Consider the following 7,286-nt stretch of genomic DNA (forward strand, 5'->3'; position numbering starts at 1 on the left):
GGCTGACACACATGACGGGGGGGGGGGGCTGAAGCCCGGTGAGCCCAATGGGTGTTGCGCGCCTGGTCTGAGGGGTGAGAACTGTGGGCTCTGCCCTACTGCCGGCTCAGCTGGGGAGACACAGTCCTCGGTCTCTGTGCAATATTTTATTACTGGGCGCTAAGCACACAGGCTAGTGTAATGTACACATTTTCGTGCGTTTGTCACGTTCCTTCATCGTCCTGGGCTTGCTGTTTCCAAGCTTGCCTCGCCCCAGCTGAGTCACGAGCCAGCCCCTAGCAATAATTATTCCCAATTAGAGACTCGGGCAGGGTGCAGGCCTTTGACGAAAAGGATAAAAGTGAAAACAGCTCGGAAGATGATTTAGGAAAATACAGCAAACCTGCTGCGTGCATTCCTCTTTTAAAATGTATCTGCACTACCGCTGCCCACATAAAAGATAGCTATAGTGCCGGCCCTGGAAAATAAATGCCGGTGCTGAGCACTGGAAACCACAGGCACAAATTAAGCATTGAAGGGCTAACTTTACACCCATGGAGCCAGAACCCAGGTCAGTCATGTTGTCATGCAAAGGCAGTGATTAGTGTTGGAGGGGCACACAAAGGAAAGCAGACTCTGTGCTGAACAAAATGATGGGAAAAAAACGGCTTTGGGGAAGGTAGAGGATTGTGTGGCGCTGCCGCTCACTTTAGTGCATTTCCCTAAATGGGACAGGATTACTGACTGGCAACCCCAGCCCATTTCACACGCCTGATGGAGGAAGGGGCTGGGGGGGGGGCTTAACACTTTAAGGCTAATAGCCTTTGCGCACCTGATCAACAGTGCAGGGTCTGTCTAGACCCTGCACTGTTTATCACAGCATGACGTAATGCAAGCCCTCTCAGACCCATGCAGTCTGGGGCCATTCAGGTGAGCGCTGCTGAAATCTCCAACAGCGACTCTGCAAAAGGCCACTGAGGGGCTCAGTGACTTGCAAGCTCCTCCGAAGCAGAGCGGCGTCTGTCCAGAGTTGGAGGACATACCTAACCGGAGCCTGCTGTGCTCTCAATGAGGGTATCGGTACTCTCCCTGACCTAAGAAAAGTGCCGTTACTGAGGGCCAGAAAATTCGGAAGTGCCAGTACTCAGTACCAGTGAGTACCGGCCCATTTAAAGCACTGCCTGAAAATATTAGTATTAAACATAAACATTAAAAAGATCTTTTTATGCTCTACTGACAAACTTCTTTACATGAAATTTAAACACCAGGTGTGTGGTGTAAGGTGTAACGTTCAGCTGCAGATCTTCTTTTGGGCCTTATTTATGAGAAGTGTCGCATCGCTGCGACACTTCCAGGGCGCCATCCTTGCTACACCATCGATGCGTCATATTTACTGTATGACGCATCATGTCGCAACTGACGTATCTGTCGGCACAAAACTGACGCATTGCTGGAGTTGTGTCGGAAGCGTGAGGCAACTCCAGCAATGTTCCTTTCACATGGGGCAAGCCCTATGTGAAAGGGCCTGCGTCAGTATGGTAGACGTTAGATTTTCACTCAATGGCATCCTAGAAGTGACACACTGAAATCTTATAGATTTCAATGCGTCACTTCTATGTGACTCTGATGCGGGGGAATGCCCACCCTGCATACATTATACCTGACGCAGGTATAATGTAGCGCATGGGTTTACAAAGTGACGCATCAGCCAAGAGATGCGCCACTTTGTAAATAGGACGCAACATGGCACATTTTTTACACCGCCGATAAATCACAAAAAGGGACACACCTGCAGCACAAAAGTATCGCAAGGGCTCATAAATAAGTCTCTTTGAATTTTGAAAAACCCAGGAAGGTTGACTACAGCCTGGCTTGCTCTCCCCATATCGCACGACCGTGGGGAAAGGACTAGCGGCTGGGGCCCTTAGATGTTGTTTGGACTTATCGTCGAACTAAGCGACCAGCCGGGACCATAATATTATCCTATATAATATCATTATGTTGTGTCTATATTCTTTGCGTTCACTTCCAGCCAATACTGGCAGATTATATCTACACTCCAAGTTTAAATTGCACATCTTCTGTAAACACCATTGTAATGTTTTGAGTTTACACTCCTGTAACTGTTTTATATCTCATATGTATTCCATGTACTCTGAAGTCCTTATGCAATGTTACTGGTTCTATTGGAAAGCGCTCTGACACCTTTGGGTAAAATACGAGCTAGATAAAAATGCATGAATACATTTTAGTCCTGTTCTGTCATATAAATGGGTACCTAGTGCTCGGAAAGAGAGAGAGAATGCCCTCTCCACAGTGCGTCAGTCCCCCCCACGCTTCAAGCAGGACCCAGACCCTGTTGTGCTTAGATTCGTAGACTAATGCCCCTCTCATCTGACAACGCCCGAGTCACTCTCGTTTTAGGCATACCTAGAAGTGAACCTTGTTGTATGGACTGGGGAGAGTAGATTGATTTAAACTATTCTGTCTTGGATTGTAGGGGTGGGGGTTTGTGGGGGGAGGGGGGATGAAGGGGGAGGAGGTGAAGGGGAGTTCTACTTCTGTGTCCTGAACGAGGGGGAGGAGACTTTGGAGTGACTTACAATTCTCTATCATAGATGTGTGTTGGGGGGTGGAGGGGGAGGAAGGTGAATGAATGAGCAGATTTATTGAGCGCATACTAATTCCCAGAGGCATCTTGGCGCTAAAACAGAACAATGAAGTGAAGTTCTGAATCCTGTTTCTGGACAAAGAGCCAGGTTTTCAGTGATTTCCTAAAAACAGACAGAGAGGGGGCTGGTTTAAGTTCCACTGGCATACTGTTCCAGAGTAGGGCTATGGACCTAAATAAACTTCTGCCACCCCAGGAGGTCCTTCTAAAAGAGGAAATCACCAAGTTCTTAGCAGAGCTTGAACTAAGGGTTCTGCTGGGGGTATACCACCTCAAGTTGTTTTTAAGTAGGAAGGACTCTGCCCAAGTGGGGTCTTGTAGACTTCCCTACTTCACCCTGGATGGTGGAAGTGTAGGGTAGCTTCCACTACTTAGTCCTTGATGGAGGAAGGGACGAATGGGAGTGTAGGGTGGATCCACCATGTTGTCCTGGATAGGGTGGAGATATGTAGGGTGACTTTGCACTACTCTATTCTGGAGGTTGGGGGTAGAGGGTGGCTTTCACATCTCTGTCCTGGATGGGGGAAGTGTAGGGGACCTCCACAACTGTATCCTTGATGGGGGGATGGGAATTGTAAGGTAAATTCCACCCTGTTGTTCTAGATGAGGATGGTGGAGTGTAGGGTGACTTGTACTTCTCTCTTCTGGGGGTAGGGATGCAGGGTAACTTCAAATACTTAGTCCTCAATGGAAGCGTGTATGGTGACCGCGGCTTATCTGTCCTGGATGAGGAGAGGAGGGCGTAATGCCCAGATATTTACATGTAATCTTCATTACCACTGCATCACAGAAGAGATATCATTCACTAAACAGTTTTCCCCAAATGTAGGCTGCAGAAAGTTCATTGATCTTGGGCCAGGTCGCTTCAGGGCTGGTATTTATGTTCTGTAGAATTATATATCACTCAGAGTGAAAAGGGGTGACCAGGATATGACCCAATTGTCAAGGACAGTCTCCCAGAATTAATGCTTCAGGAAAGTAAAGTGACAGAGATGACAGGATACTTAAGTTTCAGGATACCAATGACAAAGAGATGGATAGCTATGTTCTGGAAGCAGCTGTGGGCTGTCAGATTTATGCAGGTATGATAAAGTGATTCAAACAGAATGTGAAATCATAACTATTCAGGGAATGACCACCAATACACAAACCACCCATGCTCTTGTACCTCCCAGATGACAAGCGTCATAGGCAATAAGGAATATTAACAAGCACTCTCTAATGTTGCGGAATGTGCCACTTGAATTAGGAATGGGGTACTAGGGGCAGAATCAATGCGCAGATGCCATGACGGACACTACTTAAGCGGCCAACACTTCTCAACGTACACACTACATAGCTTGACTACTTTTGAAATATAAACAGCGCCAATAGATATTATGCATTTGGTGAATCCCACACACACGTTAGAGCCCTGAAGAAGTCCTATGTGGACGAAATGCATCGGCTACTGGATTTTATCTCATTGATGTAATTCCGTTTGAGAAGATATTTAATAAAGAACAAATGAATAAAGAAAAGTTTGACATTGGAAGTTCTTACTTGCTTACATAGAGACTGTGTTCTTTAATTTTGTTGCTATACTCATGTATCTCATACAGTATAATACTACTACTGAGTGCTGAACCACTATTTGTTCTTTTGGATCTGGTGACTTGTCAGCCTAACTTATAACGTCCCTGAAACCTTTGTTTTTTTTCCAGGGAAATTCCAAGGTTTTTTAAATTCTATTTCCTAACTATAACGTCCCTGAACCTTTGTTTAAAAAAAAATGAATTTCTAAGGCTTTTCAAATTCTATTTCCTAACTATAATGTGCCTGTAACCGTACATGTGTTAAGTGAATTTCTATAGTTTTCTAACTAGTAGTTGTGTTTGAAAAGTGGTGGAGAAAAGTGGTAGGGCCTCCTACCAGCTCTCAGGAATCCCGCTGTATTTGACTTACTGGAGGTAACAGGAGGGTTTCTTGCCCCCCAAGGTCCCTCAGCATCCAAGAGGACTTCATCCCCCAACCAGTAGTGTGCCAGGAGGTGCATTTGCAGAGTGACGGAGAAAGATGGCATGGACTCCGTCAACCTCTCAGCTATCCAGCTGCGTGGGACTTACTTGAGGTAACAGGATGGGTAGTTGGCCCCAAAGGACCATCAAGAGCCAAGGGGACTTCATCCCCCAACTAGTAATGCGCGAGGAGGTGCATTTGCAGAGTTGTGGGGAAAGGGGGCCAGGCCGCCAACAATCTCTCAACAATCCCACTGTGTGGGACTTACTGTAGGTAACAGGAGGGGTAGTTGTCCCCCAAGGACCCTCAGGAGTAAATTGGACTTCAATCCCCAACCACTGGTGCACCAGGTTGTGCATTTGCAGAGTGGTGAAGAAAAGGGGCATGGCCTCCGATCACCTCTCAGCAACCCCCCTGTGTGGGACTTAGAAGAGGTAACAGGCGGGGTTGTTGGCCCACAAGTACTCTCTGCAGCCAAGGGGACTTCATCTCCCAACCAATTGTGCCCCCGGAGGCGTGATTGCAGAATCGTGATGAAAGGGGGCGAGGCCGATGGCAACATGCTCGTCCGGCTTTTTAAAGAATGTTTTTTATTTATTAGAGGAGGGGGCCAAGTGACCCCCTTCCCAGGCCTATTTCGGCCCTGAGGACCCCATCAACCGGGGCCCGGCCTTTTTAACATATATTTATTTTTTAAACAAATAAGGGGAGGGGGGCTGATTTTGGTCCGGGACCCCATCCCTGGAGCCCCACCTCTCTTCTGCATACCCTAGTTTCACACAGGTCAACCAATAACAAATTTTGGGGACCGCAGAGGGAGTCTTAAGGCCCCCTTTGTCCCTGCCTCCTGAGGAAGCCGGAATTGCTTCCACAGAGAGGGAGCTCCTGAACATGCGCTCCAGCTCTGTGAAATCAATCCTGCTCCGCTTCCAGCAAGTAAGAGCATTTTTAATGCTCTCACTTGCTGGAAGCAGAGCGTTTGCTATGACTTGGCGGGAGTGGTAAAACTCCCGCCAAGCGATAGCAAAAAGCTGTGTCCAGTGGGTGGGCACATCAGGACATCAGGACATTGCAGAAGCTGGACCTGGATATTGGTGGTCCCCAGGGCCATCTATGGCTCCAGGAGGGGGGGGGGGAAATGTGGCCCTCCTCCTTTCTTACTGTAGGGCGTGCCCGGGGGAGGTGGTGGTCCCCAGGGTCAGGAACAGCCCGGGAGGGGGGGAGGGGTGGGGCACACGGCTTGGCTTCATTTTAAAAAAGATGAACTTGGCCCCAGGGAGGTGGGGGTCCCCGGGCCCTAGGGCAGCCCCTGAGGCCCCCCACTAAAACTTGTTTATAGCCACGGGGAAGTAGTGGTCCCCAGGGCCAGGGGGGTGTCCAAGAGTTCGCCCCACCCATTGTATGCATAAGCCCCAGGGAGGTGGTTGTTTCCATGGTACCCGGGTTTTTTTTTTGGATCTCTGGGGTCCCTGTGCCCCCCCAAGAGGCCCAGGGGGTCAGAGTATTTGTACCCTGCCCCCTTTTCTTTTTCTAAAATATTTCAGCCAAGTCTCAAGATGGCTGCCAATACTTCCTGGTTTGAAGTGTTGGCAGCCAATCATATCTCAACATGAGATCGGGAGGGGTTGCAGTTACATCAAATCACAAAATCTACTTTCCTGCCAAATTTGGTGTAGTTCCGTTCAGCAGTTCAGGCTGTAGCCATGTCTGAAGGTCCTATGGGAATTAACATGGGAAACACACATTTTTTGACCCCCCGCTTTTCTCAGCCCCACTTGACGGATCACCCCGAAAATTTCTATTTGCAACAAGAATCAGGAGGAAACTTTTTTTGGGAAAATTTTGTGAAGATTTGTCAAACGACGCCAAAGATATAGACAAGTCAAAAAACGCTTTTTCTATGGAAACCATGTCCTAACTATAAGTACCTACTGGCAACCGCCAATAGGTAATCTGTATATTACCTACTGGTGGTTGGGACCCGGCCTTGCACAAATGGGTGGAATGGGGCCTCGTGGCCCCCTCCCTGGTCATTTTTGGCCCCAGGGACTGCAGCCTCCAAGGCCCGTCCATACACACATAAGGGGGGGCGTGCGGCCCCTCTCCCAAGCCTTTTTAGGCCCCAGGACTCCAACCCTTGGGGCCTGGCTGTATCATCATAAAGAAGGGGGGCCACATGGCCCCCTCTTGGAGGGATTAATGGCCCTGGGGACCCCATTCACCAGTGGCAGACTCCTCTTATGTTCCGGGGTGCCCACCCTCGGGACATAGCAGTTTCCCTACCCGCACTAGTGCAGGCAGGGAAATATCTATTTGCTCTTGCCTGGCGGGAGCAAATTAATGCTCTTGCCAAGTGAGAGCAAACAGTAGACCTGCTCCCAGTAGGCAGGAGCATGAAAAATGTTCCTGCCTTCTGGGAGTGGACCTTTGATCTGGTTCCCAGCCCGCTGTGAAGTGGGCCGGGAAACAGCTAAAACAATTGCCCCTGCCTGCAGGGAGCAAAATGTTTAGCTGCTACCTATGGCCGGGAACAATTCCTGTTCCCTCTGGAGGCACGGAGTTGACTGGGGCCACGGGGGCATTGGGGCTCCCCCTCGGCCTCCAACAAAAAGGCAGTGGTTGGCCTGGGTGGGCTCTA

The sequence above is a fragment of the Triturus cristatus genome, chromosome 3_2 (assembly GCF_964204655.1).
Source record: "Triturus cristatus chromosome 3_2, aTriCri1.1, whole genome shotgun sequence".
NCBI classification, from domain to species: Eukaryota; Metazoa; Chordata; class Amphibia; order Caudata; family Salamandridae; genus Triturus; species Triturus cristatus.